The sequence below is a fragment of the Meriones unguiculatus genome, chromosome 3 (assembly GCF_030254825.1).
Source record: "Meriones unguiculatus strain TT.TT164.6M chromosome 3, Bangor_MerUng_6.1, whole genome shotgun sequence".
In the NCBI taxonomy this organism is placed as follows: Eukaryota; Metazoa; Chordata; class Mammalia; order Rodentia; family Muridae; genus Meriones; species Meriones unguiculatus.
In genome coordinates this window covers 44,502,736-44,523,001 of record NC_083351.1, presented here as the reverse complement: position 1 = coordinate 44,523,001, position 20,266 = coordinate 44,502,736, and positions in this window count along the sequence as shown.

The following is a 20,266-nucleotide window of genomic DNA, read 5'->3' as shown; positions in this document are numbered from 1 at the left end:
CAGGCTTGGGTTCAATTCCCAGTACCTGCACTGCAGCTCACAACCATGTGTAAATCCAGTTCCAGGGGACCAAAGTCTTTTTCTGAGCCCTGGGGTACTAGGTACACACAGTGCATGTATGTGCATGCAGGCAAGCATTCGTACACATGGAATACAAGTAAATAAATCTTTTTTTTTAAGAGAAAGAAATGGGGCTTGTCAGGTGGTTGAAAGTAGGCCAGAAGAAACAGCAGTAGAAATAGCATGAAGGATTGGAAGGGAGTTTGAGTCCAGGTGGAGGCCAGCATCAATTACGGCCAAGAGGGAGAGATGGAACCCCACGGGTAGAAGGGGAGTGGTGAAGAAGCTGAAGCTACAAAGGCATTGGTTTTATTATGTAGGGAATGAAGTTTCAAATGAAGTGTTATAAATGAGATTCTCATAAGCATATTTAAAAAAAATGAGATCATTGTGGCAAAAGTGCAGAGCATCTATTAGAAACAAGTAGAACTAGAGCCAAGCAAACCAGTCAAGAAGTTAATTCTGAAGTCCAGAGTTCTGATGTCACATGAGTATATGTGTCTTAATGCTGCTGAGGACCTGGGGTCATAGAACATCATTCCCGTGTCACATCATCTTTGCCTTTCCTTTGGGAAGAGCAAACACTTAGGGAATGATCCACCCATTTAATCAATTTCATGATTTTTATTGGAGGACAATCACTCTCCAAGTTTCCCATGCCTTCTTTCCATGATGACTTCAAGGTCAGGGCCTGGACTAGATTATTCACGGCAGATGGGTATCCTCCCTGAGACCCAAAAACAAGGTGCATATCTCATACCATCTAGAGATATACAATGTTTAATTGTGTTGAATATAGAGATCAGTGCTGAGAGTGGAATAGTGAACCCCCTTTGGCCATTTAAGTCTTACCGTGTGCCAGGTCATACTTTTCTTTACTCTGGATACACTGGTGTTTTTCAACTTCATTTCCTTCTTCATAGATGCTTTCTGAGATTTCTAGACACCAGCAAGCAAAAGTAAAAAGTTGAATTGGTCATTCATCACAACACTCAACATTTTACCTTTTCCTTTAGTAAGTCTGAAGTAAGGGGATACAGCTAATAACTCTCATAGGTCAAGTCAGTGTTAAAGCACAGGTAAAGTTATCTGAACAACAGAGTTAAAGACCTCAGAAGATGGAGAAACAGAGAACAGGACAGGAGCCTACCACAGAGGACCTCTGAAAGACCCTACCCAGCAACGTATCAAAGCAGATGCTGAGACTCATAGTCAAACTTTGGGCAGAGTGCAGGGAATCTTATAAAGAAGGGGGGATAGAAAGACCTGGAGGGGACAGAAGCTCCACAAAGAGAGCAACAGAACCAAAAATCTGGGCCCAGGACTCTTTTCTGAGACTGATACTCCAACCAAGGACCATGCATGGAGATAACCTAGAACCCCTAGAGCCCCTGCACAGATATAGTCCATGGCAGCTCTTTATCCAAGTGGGTTCTGGGAATAAGGGGAACAGGGACTGTCTCTGACATGAACTCAGTGGCTGGCTCTTTGATCACCCCCCCAAGGGGGGAGCAGCATTACCAGGCCACAGAGGAAGACAATGCAGCTAGTCTAGATGAGACCTGATAGGCTAGGGTCAGAGGGAAGGGGTGGAGGACCTCCCCTATCAGTGTACTTGGGAAGGGGCATACAAAGACAAGAGAGAGGGAGGGTGAGATTGGGAGGGGCTGAGGTAGGGGCTACAGCTGGGATAAAAAGTGAATAAATTGTAATAAATAAAAAATTAAAAAAAAAACCCCACAGTATGTCACCTATTACTCTGGTTCCCTAGAGTAATATCAGAGTGTTGTTTCCTTTTAGTACTTAAAAGCCTGGATGGTCAGCACAGGGCAGGCTCCATAATCTACAGACAACTTGTCTTATTCTAGAGTCACATCAGCGCTCTTCCAGGAAGTCCTGATTCAGAGATCCACCTGCTCCAGAAAAAGATAACTCCACAAAGAATGACGCATAAGGGTGAGTGATTCCGATAACAAGAAAAGTTGTTGTTGTTCCCAACATGGTCTCTAATACGGATGCCCAGAGAGGACTCTGAAAATCATTCATTGACATGGTAACAATATACTCATTTGTATAAGTTTGACACCATCAAATGAGATTTTGACTCTGCATAGCACATAAAATCTCATCAGTTAATGGTAGTTATTATTATTTTTCAATTGTTCCTCAATAGGGTGATTAGATTGGCCTCTCTGTACATGTATTTTTGGTGCTCTGTGCTGAAAGATTTCAATGGCTTGTTGCTGGAGAGTCCTTTGGCCAATGCAGCAACCTAGAAGTCTATAAGACTCAAAAGACCAATCTGATTTTTGAGACCCAAGTCCCAGAGACCTTTCTTCCAATCATTTTCATTCTTTGGCCACAGATTGTGAGCTTCTCTGAAACAGCAAAGATGTCATGTACATTGACTTCCTATGAGCCAGTCATGTGCTATCTTCTTTTACAGATTATGTTTTTCTTTGTAAGTCTCAAGCTAGTATTCTTGTTGCCTCTTAGACAATGGGGAACTGAGCTACAGCGATAACTTGGTCAAAAATCCCATAATCAAGTAATTTCTGGAATCCAGTTTGGGATTTAGAAAGTCAAAACTGAAAATCAACCTTTATGATAATTCCACTACCCTGCTTCTTTCTGCCTAGAAGTTAAACTCACTCTTTTGCTCCAATTTACAAGTATTTGTAAACTTTAATCTCACCCTTAATTTGTAGGTGAAAAAATAGAGGTGAGGGGAGTTAAGCAACTTCCCTTAGGTCACATTGCAAGAGTTGTCAGAGCTCCAACTGGCATGCATGTCATTACTCCTTGAGTTTTTAACTCCTTGACTTTTAAACTTGAAATCATTACTTTAACCTAAAGTAAGCTTGAGCTTATTTTATCCTCCCCTGGGTTGGAGGGGGGTGGGCAAGGAGGGTGTCAAGAGAACAGAAATGTGGAGTTTTTTATAAGCACCTGGTAATCTGTGAGGCACCTCGTATCCAATGTTCATTTATTTAAGCAACAACCTATTGAGGTTAGCATTATTGCCTCCATTTTCAAAATGAGAAAGCAGAAGCTTAAAGAGGTTAGATAAACCTGCCTGAGGTTACCCGGTTCCCAGGCGATAAAGCTGTGGCTGGAGACAGGGTCTGTGTGAACACAACCCCATGCTCCTGTCAAGAATTAAATAGTGGCTTTGCCCTTTGAAGGCACAGCTTTGACGTAGTACCCGCTTTTACCAGGTCCTCAGTAGGATTAAGGAGTGACTAGGTCTTGAATCAACACAGACAATCTTCTTCTATCATCCCTCTCAAGACCTGGGCTACGGAGATTCAAATTGAATTTTTAAACAGTTTTTACCAAGGCCCTTGGTCAAATGGCTTCTGATGTCCGGGGAAGATATTTCTCTCTGATTCCATCCCCTGACTCTTCTCACCTGGGCACAGCAATGAGAAACCTTACAATTTAGTTAAAGGTCAGTTGCCAGAGAAAACATCTTCTAGACCTTGACTTGAAATTGCTGGGCAAGTCAGGTCGTGTCTTAGGTGCAGAGAATGTGTCAAATCACTTCCCAATACTTCGTGTTTCACACAGTGCCAAGCTCACCCCAGACACTTTCCCCTCTGACTTTGAAATGTGTGTGGACTACAGAGACAGTTTTTCTGGTTTTGATGTCCTCACACAAATTGTCAACATACTGTATCTTTTTTTCACAGCTCTTTGATGTACTTGAAGGGGCTTCTTCCTTGAGCAAGGAGCCACAGTGCCAAATGTGTTTAAAACAGGAGCCCCAAAACATTTGAAGCTCAGTTCAGAATTCCCAAGCAGAAACTTGGCAAGAAGTCTTGCCTTAGAAAAATTCTTCAGTCCTGAAGTATCAAATATATCCTTCCCAATAGAAAACAGACAAGCCTCCCCGACCATGTTGGTCTACTGTTATCTCCTGCTTTTCCTCTACTGAACAAAGATTCTCTAATTCTATTGTTTGACTCTTTAATCTCTTCTTTACTCAATACCCTTTTCTTCATTTTTAATCTACTAAAAGCATTGTGTTATTATATATAGTGTATTTATATATATAATCTATCATCTATCTATCTACACACACACACACACACACACACATATAGTCATTGACTGTATTAGGGGCCTTAGCACATCAGTTGTTCCTAGAACAGTGCTGGTATGTCAGGAATGCTCTCTGTAAGTGCTGGTTTTTCAAGCCATCTTGCCCTCTCTATCACCCTCGTCTGCATATCACATATCTTCAAAGCCTTGTTGACTTGCATTTGTACAAGATGATGGCTAGAGAGACAAATAGAACCCATTTTATCAGCTCTATAGCCTATGTAAGATGAAAAAACAACCACCACAAAAAACAATCTACATATAAGCAGCAAGCACAAAAGTTAGGAGGCCAAACATCAGCTATACATGTGTATGGGAATGGAGATGAGGATAGTCGTGTTCACTGAAGCGAACCAGATATAACTGTGATTAAAAATAGAAAACATTTTAATCTGTGCATAGTATATTCTTCTACAATATCAAAATACAATGTGCAGAACTAAAACAGAGAATTTCTTACCAAAGAGAAGCATGCTTCAAACCCTCAATACATAGGTGGAATGAAAAGATCTTACAAAAACATTCCTAATACAGAGAAGCTACATATTCTGCATATTCTTTTGTCTTATTTCAGTCATGTGACCAAGCTATTTGTGGGCCACTAGCCCTCCTTTAAGTTATTATCAACTACAATGAATGGTGCTTCACTCAACTCTGTTTCTGATGTGAAGTCTCTATAAGAAAAAAAAAAAAAAAAACATGAACCTTCACCTCTGTTTTTAATTGTCCATCCTCTTCTACCACTTCATATTGCAGACCCTTCATTTCCTCTAGATCAGAAATTCTGAACCTGAGGTCTACAGTACAGAAGAGACTGTCAGTGTACCATGAGGAGAGGTCAGAACCCAGAAGCCAGACAGGAATGTGAGTCAAGCTTTTATGAGCATGTAGAAAACCCTCAATATACTGAGGAGATCGTTGAAAGAGCAGAGGAACATGTACAAAGCTCACTCGGCAGTGTGTGCAGGTCAGGCTCTGCACACCAAGGAACAAATGAAGGTTAGGCCCTCCAGTGGCTCCATTCGGACAGAGGCAGCACATGACTAACAAACAGACAGCTGCTCAGTATGTAGGATGGGCGTAAGAACTACGGAAAATAATGGTGGCAATGTTATTCATTCTGTAGCATTGTCATTTTAACAAAATGACCAACAGTGACCTCACAGAACAGAGATATGGTAGAAATGAGAGAACAGGGCATGTCATTGTCTGGGAGAGAGCATTCTAGGTCAAGAAATAACTGGCACTTGAGGCACCAAGAGGAGGCTTGGAGCAGATCCACAGCTAGAGAGCAGCCAGTGTGGCTGCAATGGAATGTGCCAAAGATGAAAAGATCTTAGTAGTGATAGAGGGCTTTTGGTTTTTACCCTGAATAAGTGTCTGTAGTAAAGTATGACTTAGGCCAGTGAGATGGCTCAGCAGGTAAAGGTGGTCACTGCCAAGCCTTACAATTTGAGTTTAACCCCCAGGACCCAGTTGGTAGACAGAGAGAACTAAGTTTTGCAAGTTTTTCTTCACTTACATACCATGGCTGTGTGAATGCACCCATACTCACACACACATACACGAATGTAAAACAAAATTTACTGGGTCCATGAATTCATTCTACTGCAAGAACTGATTGCCTGCTATGTTCTAAAATCTCTGGTAAGCTCTTTGAACACAAATGGAAATAAGCTACAGTCTCTTCTATCAGAGAGCAGATATTTGCACACACAAAAAAAAACCTCAAAATTAGAATTCTGAGAGCTGAGCTCTTACTCAGCTTCCAGAAGGAGGCAATGAAGGAGACAGTTCCTTTATGGATAGGCCTGAAGGGATCGGTTGAATTTGAATATGTAGGTTTCTGAGACACAGAACTGTGTAAGTCAAGGGCTAGAGTGACAATACATTTGACATTTTTAGGGAACTTTGAAAGTGAACCAAGTTGGAAAACGCTCCAAAGTGAGTAATTGAAGATATATTTAGACAGGGAGATGAAACTGAGAGGTTTGAGATTCATGAACAGAAAATTGTTATGAGTGACTCTTCATTAGCATGGGGCTTAGCATGACCTCCATCATTTTCCTGTTTGTATGTTTATATCTATATGATGCAATATTCCATAGAGGGAAAGTATGCAATGTGCATGGAGTGACTCAATTGAACTGTTTTTTGAATATTCAGTCCAAATCTTTAAGTTCACAGGGCCGGGGGAATCCCATTTGTTTGTTGGTTTTCAATAATTGAACTTAGTAATCAGCTTAATTCACTTTTGACTTTTGTTGGATGAAGAGTAAAGTTGACAGTAAGGAGGGAATACTCTTAACTGAGTAAGTGTGAGTGCTTTTTCTCTTCAAAGCAAAAGCTAGACAGTTTGGGGAACTGCTATTGCTTGACATTTTATTCAAATTCAGAAAATAACACCAAGGAAAGAGTCAACGTTTTAGGAAACCCTGTGTACATAGCCACTTGGAGTGGGTGTCCCCTTGACATTCCATGCATACCTTTAAGATAGCACAGAAGATATGGTGTTCTGATCATAGGTTCTTAATACTCAACAGAGTAAGTTGGGAGGTGAGGATCAAGCGGAGGGAGGAAAAAATGTTTGATGTCAGTGGTACAACTCCAGATACATAGTCTAATAAATAATTCCTTTGCTACTAATTGGCTACTAGTGCTTTGAAGAGAAACAACTTGGATGCCAGTATTAGGATTTTACCTCACATTGCTGGCTTATGAGAACATTTGAAATTTGCTTCCAATTGTTGCTGAAACCCTCAGAGGCCCATCCTAACAATGAAATACTGCATTATATGGAGATAATGCATTATACTTTAAATCTGGACCACTGAAAAGCAGCATTCCATGGGTCGATGGCTCTTTATAAAAGAGTTGAAATTCATTTGTGTTTTACACACTTGAAAGCACACATAGTTCTATGAACATTTCAGTGGAGTACCAGAGTACTGTGGTATGTGTTGGGGCATATCCCATGGCAGGTACCTGAAGCTTTAACTCCCAAAGGACTGTGTCCTGGTATGTATCCTTTACTCCTAAATTTCTTCATTGCCTGTCAAGATAAACACACCCAAGCTGTTCCATGATATTTTTGCATCTAGTGCCATTTCTTTACATGTATTAATTGATGTGGTTCTATAGACACACAGAGCAATGGTCTCATCCATTGTTCATAACTTCAAACTTACTTGGCACAGAAAGAAAATTCGAAGATCAGATAGGACTCATCAAGTCTGAGCCAGCATCAAGGAAGCTGACATATCAGTTCTTGTTATTTGTCTGTTCAGTTGACCTCTCCTCCTGTACACTAATTCAGTGGGTTTGACTTACATAGCCAGAGACTAAATGGAGATCACGGCACTCTCTAAAGCAGTGGTTCTCAACCTTCCTCATGCTGTGAGCCTTTGATTCAATTTCTCATGTGTGGTGACACTTAACCATAAAATTGCTTTTGTTTCTACTTTATAACTCTAATATTGTTAGTGTTATTAATCATAACATAAATATCTGATATAAAGAATATCTTATATGCCACCCTTGTGGAAGAGTTGTTCAACCCCAAAGGTGTCATGGCCCAGAGACTGAGAATGACTACTTTAAAGTGGTAGAATATTTCAACTCCCTTCCCTGTCATCCTTACGTGTTATCATTTATTAGGAAATTTCTTAGGACGTATTAAATTTTGTATGTCCTCCTTGTGAAAGAATACAAGCATGACTCATGTCAAGGACTAACTATAGGCCTAAGATTCTGATGTTCAACACATTGGAGACTGAACTTTCATTTATATAACATAGGCATAATTATCTGTGGTAGGCTTTACATTTTCCAAATGGCTTTATAGGTAACTGTTATAAAAATTAGTGTTTGAAATTTGACTTAGAATTTTAATTCTTATTAGTATCTCATGAGGGCATTTAAAAGTTTCCCTAAACAGAGGTACAAGGAAGGAAGTTCCCAAGATAGATGTGCTTATGAGGAAGGAAATAGGCCACCGCAAAAGAGGCAACAGAACCCAACCAATTTGGAAACTCGTGTGCGTGTGTGTGTGTGTGTGTGTGTGTGTGTGTGACACAATTATGAGCTATAACAATGTAAAATAAGTATTAGCAGTCCAAAAGAATGGCTCACCATATCCTTAAAAATAACTGGGACTGAACAACACCCAAGACACTATTCCTCCGAGAAAGAAAAATCCAGGAATTTTTCATATTGACCACATTCACCCAGATCTTCTGCCGGTTTCCACATACTAAACCTGAAGATTTTACTAAGTCTTACTTATATTCAGCTTTTAGATTTACCATTATCCACATTATATTTCAGCTTTCTAAATTGGTTAAGATTTTACTTCAGTTTTTTTTTATCGGGCAACTATACTTATTTTCTACTGTGGTAAAATATAAATGGCATAAATGTGTTGTTTCAAGCATTGTAAACATGTTTAAGTTCAATGGTACTGGGTAGATTCATGTCATATTACAGTTATCAGTCCTATCGCTTCCCAAACTAAAATTACGTTATGTTCCCTAAATGCCAGCTTTCATTCCTCCCTGTCTCCAGCATCTTGCAGCTGTCTTTTTTTCTTCTTCTTTTTTTCATTTTCAGGCTACTTTTGAAAGTAGTTTTATGTTCACCAAAGGATTAGAAAAACAGAACAGAGATTTTCTATATACACTCTGCCCACATACACAGATAGCCTCTTTTATTAACACTATCCCCACCAGACTGATACTCTTGCTCCCAGTGAAGAATCAACACTGATACATTTGTGCTGTGTATTTTCCGGCTTTGGCAGAACGTATACTGATATTCACTATTGTGATATTACATGGAGTAATTTTCACTGTCCTAAAAAGAGTTTAGCATGGGCAAGAATAAGAACAAGAGAATTCATAATTCTCCAGAAAGTCCCCACCAAGCAATACTCTGTGCAATACTCTGAGCATTAATGGAAACATTCCTCATACTCAAAACAAACAAACAAACAAACAAACAAAAAGCCATCAAGCCTTTATATAACTGTAAGATTAAACAGAGCATTTGTCCCCAAAACAATGATGTTATGCTATTGGACTTCACAAGAACCAATATCTTACGCACAGATGGAATAAAAGGGACTACTTTCTTATCAGGGATGCTATGCCACTTGCCTGGTTTAGGTTTTGTTTTTGTTTTGAGTTTTTAAAAACAATTGTTATTAACTCCACATTTGGCTAAGGCCGAGGATCTGGCTTGCTTCCATGTATGTGGACCTATCTGCATTGCCCCCGTGGCATGCCTGGGTTGGCTACCCAGAGGCTATTTAAGCTGTGGGCTGGCTTTCCCCGGGGTCCGAGGATTGTTCAATGTTCCTGAATAAACTGCATTGAAAAAAAAAAAAAAACAATTGTTATTTATTACAACATATTCACTTTGTACCCTGGCTGTGGCCCCCTCCCTTGTCTATTTCCAGTCCTGCCCTCCCTCCTTCTTCTGCTACTGTGCCCCTCTCCTAGTCCATTAATAGGGGAAGTCCTCCTCCCCATCTATCTGACCCTAGCCTATCAGGTCTCATCAGGGCTGACTGCCATTGTCTTCCTCTGTGGTCTTGCAAGGCTGCACCTTCCAGGGTGAGGTGATCAGAGAGCCAGCCACTGAGTTCATGTCAGAAACAGTCCCTGCTCCCCTTACTGGGCACCCTACTTGGAGACTGAATCTATGGGCTACATCTTAGCAGGTCCTCTCCATGCATGGTCCTTGTTTGGGGTATCAGTCTCTGCAGGGCCCCCAGGATTTAGGGTGTGGGGTTTTTCTTGTTGTTGTTGTTTTGTTTTGTTTTTGGCTCTGTTGGTCTCCTTGTGGAGCTCCTTGTCCCCTCCAGGTCTTTCTATTGCCCCTTTCCCCGCACTCTGCCCAAAGTTTGGCTATGAGTCTCAGCCTCTACTTCGATATCTCAATCAGTAGGCCTGGTATTTTTTTAATTGTTCAAATATTTTCTTTTGCTATTAACCCGTTTAAAAATTAGAAGTCTAACTGAGGGTCCTCTGACGCCTGGCTCTCCTCAATCATGGTTACCCTCGTGTGGCTTCTTAATATGCAGGCTCCCCTGCTTGTCAGACAGGCCTGACATTCTACCTAGGCAGCGTCTTCATCTCCTGAACAGAAAGGCTCTCCTTCCTGGCTTTCTCATCTCCTCTTTAGTCTGAGTCCTTCCTTTCCTGCCACTTTTGTATGGACCTGGGAGAAGTACTGCATAATTTATTCAGTTGACTATGGACACTTGCAAAAACAAACAAAAATAAATGACACCAAATATAATGCAAGGTGCTTCAACTAATGAGGCCTAGAGGAACAGGCATAAATGAGAAAGCAGAAAAGAGAAGGCAGGTTTATAGTGTGCTGCTATTTGGAGGAAATGCCTTCTACATTCCATGAACCTGTCAGTGAGACAAGGAAGGTGGAGGCTGAGTCTCCCAGCATAATCTGAGGGACAATGGTGAGCAACCAGGTAACCAATTCTGTGTGAGAAGACTGCCTTCCATGCCATTGCTCCTCAGAAGGAACTCTCTGTTCATCTGTCAGTTCCGGAGAAGCTCTGCGTCTGACGGCCAGATGCCTGGCGGTAAGTCAATATATTCCCTCCTGAGACAAGGAAAATTCTGCAGGTCAGACTTGCCAAGCAAGTAGTCTACAAAAAGTGCCGAGTGCATACAAATGCCAGTGAATTTAAGATAATGATATTGCCTGTTTATTGTAGATAAAACATAAATCTATAATAGAAGCATCTAGGAGATTCCAACACCCAGCGTATCAACATCAGAAAGCGCAGTTACGATTGTTGTCGAGGAAGGGAAAAAAAAAAAAAAGAGTCTAGGGCCTGACTAACATTTAGAGATATCAAGCTTTCATATTCTTCAGTTTTCTTTCCTTTGTGATTTCCACAGGATTTTCATTTCTAGAGATATTATACTGCTTGCTTTCAAAGGAATTCAATATTTTCATTCAGAAAAGTAATTTCACAGGAAAGTAACATGGAGTGATGTCCTGGGTATTCATTTTCAGAGCCAATCTTACAAAGTCAATTTGTGCTGCCAGGAGCAGGGCGACATGAAAAGGTGCAGATGTTGTGTATCTGGGCTTCCTCCTTCCCATTCCACCCTAGCAGGATGCCTTGGACACCCCACAAGCATTTGAAAAGAATTGCCTGACGTTAAAAACAAAAGCTGCTGTGGACTCCCTCAATAACATCACCGGATGCCACGCCAAGACATCTATCCTGAGCCCAGAACTGGATTATGGCCTCATCCCTTCTGCCCTCTGGTGAAAGTCATATCTCCATGACCATCACAGCCATCTTGTTTATTTTCTCCCTGATGTTTGAGAAATTAAAGGAGAAAGCAGGCAAGTCTAAGGTGAAAGATGAGGAGATGAGTTACTTTCTTGGGTAGGTCTGTGGAGATAAAAGGCTAATCCTGATTAAAAAAAAAAAAAAAAAAAAAAAAAAAAAAAAAACAACAAGGCTGAAATCCTCCCAGCCCACACCAAGCCAAGGTCAGACAACATTAGCCCATTAAGTAGAAAGCTGATGGGTTTTTCCGAACTGAATGAGAAACAGAGAGCAGCCAGCCGAGGAAGAGAGAGGACAGAAGTGAGGGGAAGAGTGCAGAAGAAAGGAGAAGGAGAAATGGCCTCTGGGTAGAGACAAACAGATGGACAGACAGCGAATGAGACAATATATATGGAAGGGAGTTTGGGGGAGGAGGGAAGAAGTGGCCTTTTCTTCTAATCATGTTTCCTGACAAATTTCAGCATCAGAAGCGAAGGGAGAAAAACATCTTGAGAGGTTTACAGCAGGCATTTGGGGCTGGGGTGAAGAACCAGGCCCAGCTGCCAATGGAGGGCTTTCTTAGAGTTTGTAAGGCAGCAGCTTGGCATAACCTTGAAGACAACATTGTTTATTCCTGGTGGAAAGATAAGCTAGCCAGCCGGGCTCCACCCCCAGCTCCATGGAAGCCGAGTGGGCACTGCCTTGAACAAAGAGCACAGTAAGGCAACAAGCATTTGGTTTTGATTAGGGGGTATTCGGGACTGTGTAAGTTCTATTAAAATAAGCACAAAAACCATTTTTAAAGGGCTATCCTCCCCCTTTCTCTTTCTCTATGCCCCCCTTGGTTTATATTGTTAATCTTTCTTCCTGGACGGCTCCTCACAAATGCCTTTTGTTTTCTTGTGTGATTCTACGTGCCAGGACTCTAAGCAAGGGAGGACCGAGGTCCTGTTCTGGCATGCTTTCAAGTTTCTTCCGTAGGAGATGAAGGCTTGTTACTGTGCCTTCAAGGGTATAGATTTAGAGGCTGCCAAACCGTCCGGAGGTAATTCAAATGCCGGGAAATGTTGGAATCCACCCTGGCCCCCTGCTCCTCTGAATGCCCGGGCACTTACCCTGCTCGTAGGAAACGAAACCAATTTGGGAAAGTGAAGAGAGAATAAACACGCAATTAAAATGGCCATCTCTCCTGGTTTCTTCCTTTAGCTCCCCCACCCCCTTTTTTTCTTTAACACTGCATCTCAGTCTATAATCTGATGATGAAACGGGCCTGGTTAATTATAACACCATACAAAGGATTGCTGTCTTTTCTCCACAGTGACTATTCGGAGCTCTGAGTTTTTGGTGGGGAGGGAGTGCTGGTGGGGGTTGCTAGAATTGGAGAGAGAGGTGGATAAACTTCAAGCAAAACCATCATTTTGGAAGAACCGCTATTTTTATACTGTTTGCAAACCCTTCACCAGAGTGAACATTACAGAAATGGCACTTTCAATTTCTCTATCTTCCTCCTTTATACATAGACAAATAAAAATGAATCTTTCCAGAGGCAGGATGTACGCCAGTTCTATATGCTCTTCAGATGGCTTGTTTTTATTCAGCTTAAAGCATAACCTATCATTTTTATTCAAGATTCCATCTACTGAGTCTCTCTCTCTCTCCCATGAAAGTCTTCAAGAAGCCCTGCTACATGCTTTGTTCCAGAGACTATGCTAAAGGCCAAAAGATGGAGATAGCACACCCATCTGGTCTGTTTTCACATCCTTAGAGAAGGGCTTGAGAGAGCCCCCTCCAGTGGGAGGAAGTAGGTGACTGGGAATAAGCCTTTGTCTTTGTTTGCGAATTTGCTCCTTGCCTTCATCTCAGGAAGACTCTTAATACTCATGGGGAAATATACCTCTGTCTAGCATATAGGAATGTGGTCGTCAGTGCTTTAAAATCCTTACACTGAAGATTTGATTTCAGTGTAAAGAAAATATTAGCATCTCACTTCTCTCTTATCTTTTGTTGTTGTTATCTCTTTTCGCCATTCCTTCTACTTAATTCTAAACACTGAGTGGATTTTGTATGCACCATCCTTGACGCAGATGCTAAAAAATAGCAGCCAACCTACACAAGCAAGAGGAATAAACTTCATGTCAGGGAAAAATTAAGACCTCGACATCTCATTGTTTTTATAATCTCATCACTGTGTTTGGTGAATAAATACCACAAGAATAACAAACAGTAGTTGGAGGGTGGGAGGTTGAATTTTGAAATCTATGAAATGGTCAGTGTCCAAATAGTAATATTTGCAGAAAAGTGTTTTGACATCTGAGCTAACCTCCATTTTCCTCAGAGCCAAGCATGCTTGAATTGGTGGGACTGGTGTGAAAAAAAAACCATAATGCTCCATGAATCTCAAGCCGCTGCTTTTATTTTCATCCCTTCAGTGTTCACAATTACCCATCACAACTGCCTCAGAACAAGAAGGGAATAAAAGCACAAAGATCAGAGTCAGTAACATGGCTCTGCCATCTTTGCTGGCTCACGGTCCCTTCTTGTAGTTTTAGGAGTGTGGGTGGGGCTTGGGCTTCCACTGGCAACCGTAACAAGGGAAAACCAACAGACACTCACCTGCAGAAGGGTAGCAAGGATTAAAGGATAATAAATACTACAGTGATCCTTGCTATCTCTACTATTATTGCTAAAGTATATCGGTCACAGTTATAAAAATTTGGCATTGGAATGGCTGAGTTAATTTATGCAAATTAAGTAATCTATTTAGGCTTAACACATGGTCAGTGTGCTGCTATATCTCTTAATTATAATAATGACACCACCATCCTCACGATAGCTTTCTAAACCTAGAATTTGTATTAAATCTTTTCATGAAATTGGGGAAACTGAGTCACAGAAATAAATGCTAGCCAGTATTAGATATAGGAAATAGAGAAGCCAAGCTTCAGTATACACTCTGCCTCCAAAGTCTATACTTTGAACCTTGCACAAGCTCTTTAAACTTCCAACAAAACATGATGTAAAATATATTGCATATGTGTGCTGCGAACACACACATAGTTGATTTCCTATATTAAATAATAAAGTATTCAGATTAAGTTTCTAGCTCCCAAATCAGCCGTTCAAGTAAGGACTGAAAGTAGCAACTGGGAATTGGCCTCATTTCTATTCTAAAACCATCATGTTCTCATCTCACTACCTTCCTGCCCATATTTTCCTTTCCGGCTGATGGGGGTTGTTCAGCAGGGCTTTGTGTGAGTTTACAAAGCAGCAACAATTACATGAGGGAGTCCAGGAGCGTGTAAACCACAGACACACAAAAACCCAGTTGTCATAAACGGTGTGCATCCTAACACGGAGCTTCCGTCTTTACGTAAGATTAATTAAAGAGCAGCTGTTCTGTCAAACCCTGAGCTAGGTATGGTTATCTTTGAGATTTCAGCTCCTCCATTTGCTGAGTTTTAATTTGCATCATTATGCATTTTGAGCCTGGGGCATGAGTAGTCAAGTGGTAAACATTAGCTATACTGCACTGTATTTCCAGATGCACCTTCACTATTAGGCTGACTAATAGAATTCAATTCTATTTTCAGCTGAATCCTCTCAATTTTCATTTGCTTTTGACATGTTACATGGCAGGAGGAAAGAGCAAGGGAAAACGAGGGGGAAAGCGAGGCATCTATTAGCCCAGCTAATGCGCAAGCCTTGGGTCGGCAAGAGAGCCCCCTTCTGTTGGGTTTTGTCCATGCACTAGTATGTCCTTCATATTATAAGGAGCTTTATGACAGACCTAAAATTTTCCCTTCAAGCTTCACACTAAAGCTTGATGCTCCCCCGTAGGAGGAGGCCTCACTGCTTTTGTTGTTAGAAACTGGGAGGCATCAGAGTGATTTTCTAAATACGACTACTGAAAACTGATGTCAGGAAACTTTTCAGGCTGTGATCAAAGTCTGATATGAATTAATTTGTCATTATAACACAGCCCTACTTGCCAGGCATTTCAGACTAGGACTTTGGAAAGGCAGCAGATATCTGGGTTGACAATTTCATTTAAAGGACAGAAAGCTCTCTGCTTTCTTTTCATTGGTATCTTGATTTAATGAACACACAAACAGACCATCGCCATATGCTCCAAATACCAGCTTGCTGTTCTTCAAGAAGCAGCTTGGGAAAATGCCAAGGCAAGAAGCTTAGGAGAAACTTGAAAATGCTTCAAGACGTATCTTTGTAGCCTGAGATGGCAAATGCACCCGTGATTAATTACACAGGAGTTGGACATGAATAGTAATGTCAATAAGGCCTTTGGAGTGCTGCAACAGAGGGCATGTTGGCCTGATAATAGAGTCCCTCCTGTTTTCATGTGTCCTGGTTTCCTTTTCTGTTGGTAACAACTCCCATTCAGGTCAGAGACAGAAGATGGCAATGTCATGCTGCTCCTTATTATAGAATCATTAGATCAGGGTGACCACAAGCAAGGAGAAGGTGTCCCTAAGGAAATAGGCACTCCAGGATTTGTGCCAGAGAACTCTCATCTCTGCCTGAAGAATTCCTTCACCACCACCACCCCTGCTGTTACTCAAAACCAGGAAGAAGGTAGCTTTCCTGGGTATTCAAAGACACCCTTTGAGGGAAATCCCTTTATGACTTTGAAAACTAAAGGCCCAGCTTTGAAATCCAGGATCACTTTTTTTTTCCCCTGAAGTATTGGGTGTAAGAAAGATCATGTTCTCCCTTCTTTACAAGATGAAGGTGAATGAGAAGAGATTAAGTAATGAAGAGGGAAAGTCTAATCCAAAGTAGAAATTTTAATTTGCTATGATTATAAAGAAGAACTCATCTTGCAGAATTTCAAGTATCAATATTTAGAAATTTTTGCTTAAAAATGAGGACCTCCATTCAAAAGTTGGGACTTTTTGCAATGTACTTACAAAGCAAGCATGCCAGTCTTTTCCATGCTATCTCTTCAAATCTGATGACCCACCAGCCTGTGTGAGTGCTAGGTGGCTTTCCACCACTCACAAAGAATCCTTGACAATCCTTTGCCTTCCTCACATGGTCTTTTTGATCCTGATCCTGTCTTCACTCTTAAACTTAAATGTTGGTTCCTACTGTTCCTCTTCATGTGCTGCCTGCTCTAACCACACAACTCTCAGAAGGCCAAATGCACCCTTGACTCTTTCAAATTTTTACACATTTAATCCCCATGCTTGAAACTGTCCTCTCCTCATGGTCTTTCTAGGGTAAATTCTGGAGGCACAGTTCATCTGCTCTGGAGACTTACACATAATTTCTCACTAACACTCTTGAATGTCTCACCAACACTTCAGACCCAACACATCTAAAATTTCCCTCATCTTCCTTCCCAAAGTCATCACCTACAGCCTACTGACATTCAGTATATTGGTTCCTTCTCTTGTGATTCTCTGGTAGCCAGACACTGGATAATGCCTAACAAGTACATCTGTGGGAGTGCCTTTCTCTTTCATGTCTTCATGCTTAATTGTTTTCTCAAGGCTTTTCTCCCTTATTAACACTTCTCCAGGAACTTATGTAATCTTACGTGGCTCACTTTGACAATCATCTAATTGCCCATCTTTCTTTCTAAACTTCCCTTTCCTCTACATTTTTACCCTATATCACAACCTCTATGTGTGATGCTTAACTCACTCATTCATCCTTCTACCCAGCGTACATGAAATGCATGCTGGACACTCAAAACATATCCCTTCAGAATAAAATTTTCATGCCCATTAAAAGTGTCAGTCTTTGATTTAAACTTAGTCTTTTTAAATGAGTGTGTATTAAATGATGGATTGAATGCATGACTGCACAGAACTTACAGTTTAGTTGGAGAGAAGAGTTACAAAACAATTAAGTATTAAAATAAAATACTTTCATGAAACACTTGATGACATTCTGTAATTGATTGCCTAATAAAAAACATGGAGATCCTTGGTAATATAATCAGAGAAAACCTTCAGTGGAGTAACAAGGAAGAAGATGAACTAACGCTTATCGTTTATAATAATGCACACAGAGCCCTGTGACAGGTGCGTTGTATAACTTCACTGTTTAGTCCGCATAGCATCTCTATTGTCAAGCTTGCTTTGTAGCTGTTTATGAGAAGATATTCATGGAGGTTATGTAATTACCCAAGCCTAGGTAGGAAAGGTCAACAGTGACATTTGCAACCAATACCTAATTCCTTCCACAGAACCAAGCTGAATAATAAATAAATAAGCCGGGTTTGAAGATGGTTTTTAAAAGATTGGACATCACTTGGCTATTGGTTTGTGTAAGTAGACTTCAGCTAAAAGAAAAATAAAATAAAATAAAAAGCCAGGTGGTGGCGGTGCACATATTTAATCCCAGCACTTGGGAGGCAGAGGCAGGTGGATGGATCTCTGAGAGTTCAAGATCAGCCTTGTCTACAGAGTGAGTTCCAGGATATCCAAAGCTATACAGAGATGGTCTAAAAATTAAAAAAAGTAAATCTACCTTTGATTTTTAAATAAAAGATCTAGAAATAGAACACATGTGCTTATAATTTCACCTTATACCCAACAAGTATGTGTGTCTGTATTTACCATCAGACAATTTCTAATTAGAAAATAAAAAAAGTGCCTAGGAAGAGTCAGAGTAGAAGTGAAACAGACAACTGGTGACACAAAAAAATTAATCAATTAGGAATTATTTTTCTGAAATGATAAATGAAATTGAAAAATTTTTAGCTAGATTAAGAAAAAAGAAGAGTCAAATATAATTAGAAATGAAAGAGAAGAGAAGATGGGAGAGCTGATAACAAATAAATATAAAGATTCTGACATTATGAATAATTGTACACAAATACCTAGAAAGCCTACAGGGAATGGATAAATTCTTTGAAACACAGACTTACTAAGACTGCCCATCAGAAGTGTTGGGATGTTGCTCAGTAGCAGAACACTTGTTCAGCTTGTTCAATGCCCTTGATCACCACCATTGCAAGAAAAATATCAACAGGCAAATAACAAGTTATGGTTGAATCAGAATTAGAGAGCTTCCAATGAGGAAAATCCCAGGATTTGGTGGCTTTATGGTTGAATTCTACTAAACATTTAAGAAAGAATAAACTGATACCAATTCTTCTCCAAGCTGTTGCAAAAAAAGAAAAAAAATGAAGAGGAGGAAACACTTCCAACTTTATTTTGCTATGCCAGCATTACCCTACCATTCAAAGCTAGGCTAACACAGTCAGAAACGGGAATTTTTTTTTATCAGTTACATTTTATTAACTCTGTATCCTAGCCGTGTCCCGATCCCTCATTCCCTCCCAGTCCCTCCCTCCCTCCCTCATCTCCACCTTGCCCCTTTCCAAGTCCACTGATAGGGGGGACCTCCTCCCCATTCATCTGATCCTGTTTTATCAGGTATCTTCAGGACTGGCTGCAAAGCCCTCCTCTGTGGCCTAACAGGACTGCTCCTCCCTTCGGGGGTGGGGAGACCAAAGAGCTAGTCATTGAGTTCCTGTTAGAAATAGTCCCTGTTCCCCTATTGATAAATATAGACACAAAAATTCTCAACAAAACTCAATCACATGTTGCATGCTGTCATCTCAATCAAAGGAACACAGATACAGGAGTGGTCTCAATAGATAGCATTTAATGACAATATAGCTATCTCAGTCTGTTAAGTACACTCTGTGATGTCTGCACAATGACAAAATCAGCTAATTAAGCATTTCTCAGAATGTCTCAGCATTGATTGCATATGTCATTCAAAAACACATTAAAAGGCCCACTTACCATTATCATGTGGGTTTTATCCTTAGGAGAGAGGGATGGTTCAAAATACACAAATCTGTGGCTATATATCACTAGACTAAAGGACAAAATCCATGTGATCATCTCAATAGATGCGGGAAAAGCATTTGATGAAATTCAATATCCTCTTATCATAAAAACTCACAACATACCAGATGTAGAATGGGATTTCTCCATACTACAGAAGCCACCTGTAGTAAACCCACTGCTAACAAGAGTATTCCTCATGGAAAAACTGAAGGCCTTTCCTGCAAGATAAGGGTGTTCCTCTCACTCTTATTCAATAGAACACTGGAAGTCTGGGAAGAGAAAGCAGACATCACAAAGAAATGAAAGACATCTGTGCAGAAAGAAGTGAAATCGTCCCTGAGGATTGATGTCTTTGTCTTACATATAGAAAAAAACTTACAATTTTCACACACATACACAGACTACTAAAAACTGATTAACAGATTTAATAAAGTTAGATTTTAAAAAATGTATGATGGATATATTTTTTTGAATCACAAATCAGTTAGTGTATAGATAATACTAAACCGGTGAAAGAAACACTATCCTTAAACTCTAGGTTCTTTCTATCAGGTTGAGATTTATATGGTTTCTATAGGCTTTGAAAGATATTAGATAAAACTGACTTCATAAAGATATATACAATCTATTACCTATCTGTTATCTATATCTATTTATCATCTATCTATCTATCTATCTATCTCTTGCTTTCTTTTGACAGGATCTCAATATATACATTGAGTTAGAATGAACATCTATATGTAGAACAGGTTGGCTTGGAACTTGGCGCTTTGTCTGCCTCTGCCTGCGACTGAGTGCTGGGGCTTAAAGGTTTGCCACCAAACCTAATTAAAAATAAAAAAGAAAAAAAAGCCAACTTAATTCTTTTTAGTGTGAAGGATGGAGGTGAAGAAGAATTTTAATTCAGCAACATGGCTGCTCTGAGCATATCTGAAGACCTTCTCGTCTGTGTGATCCAGTTAGA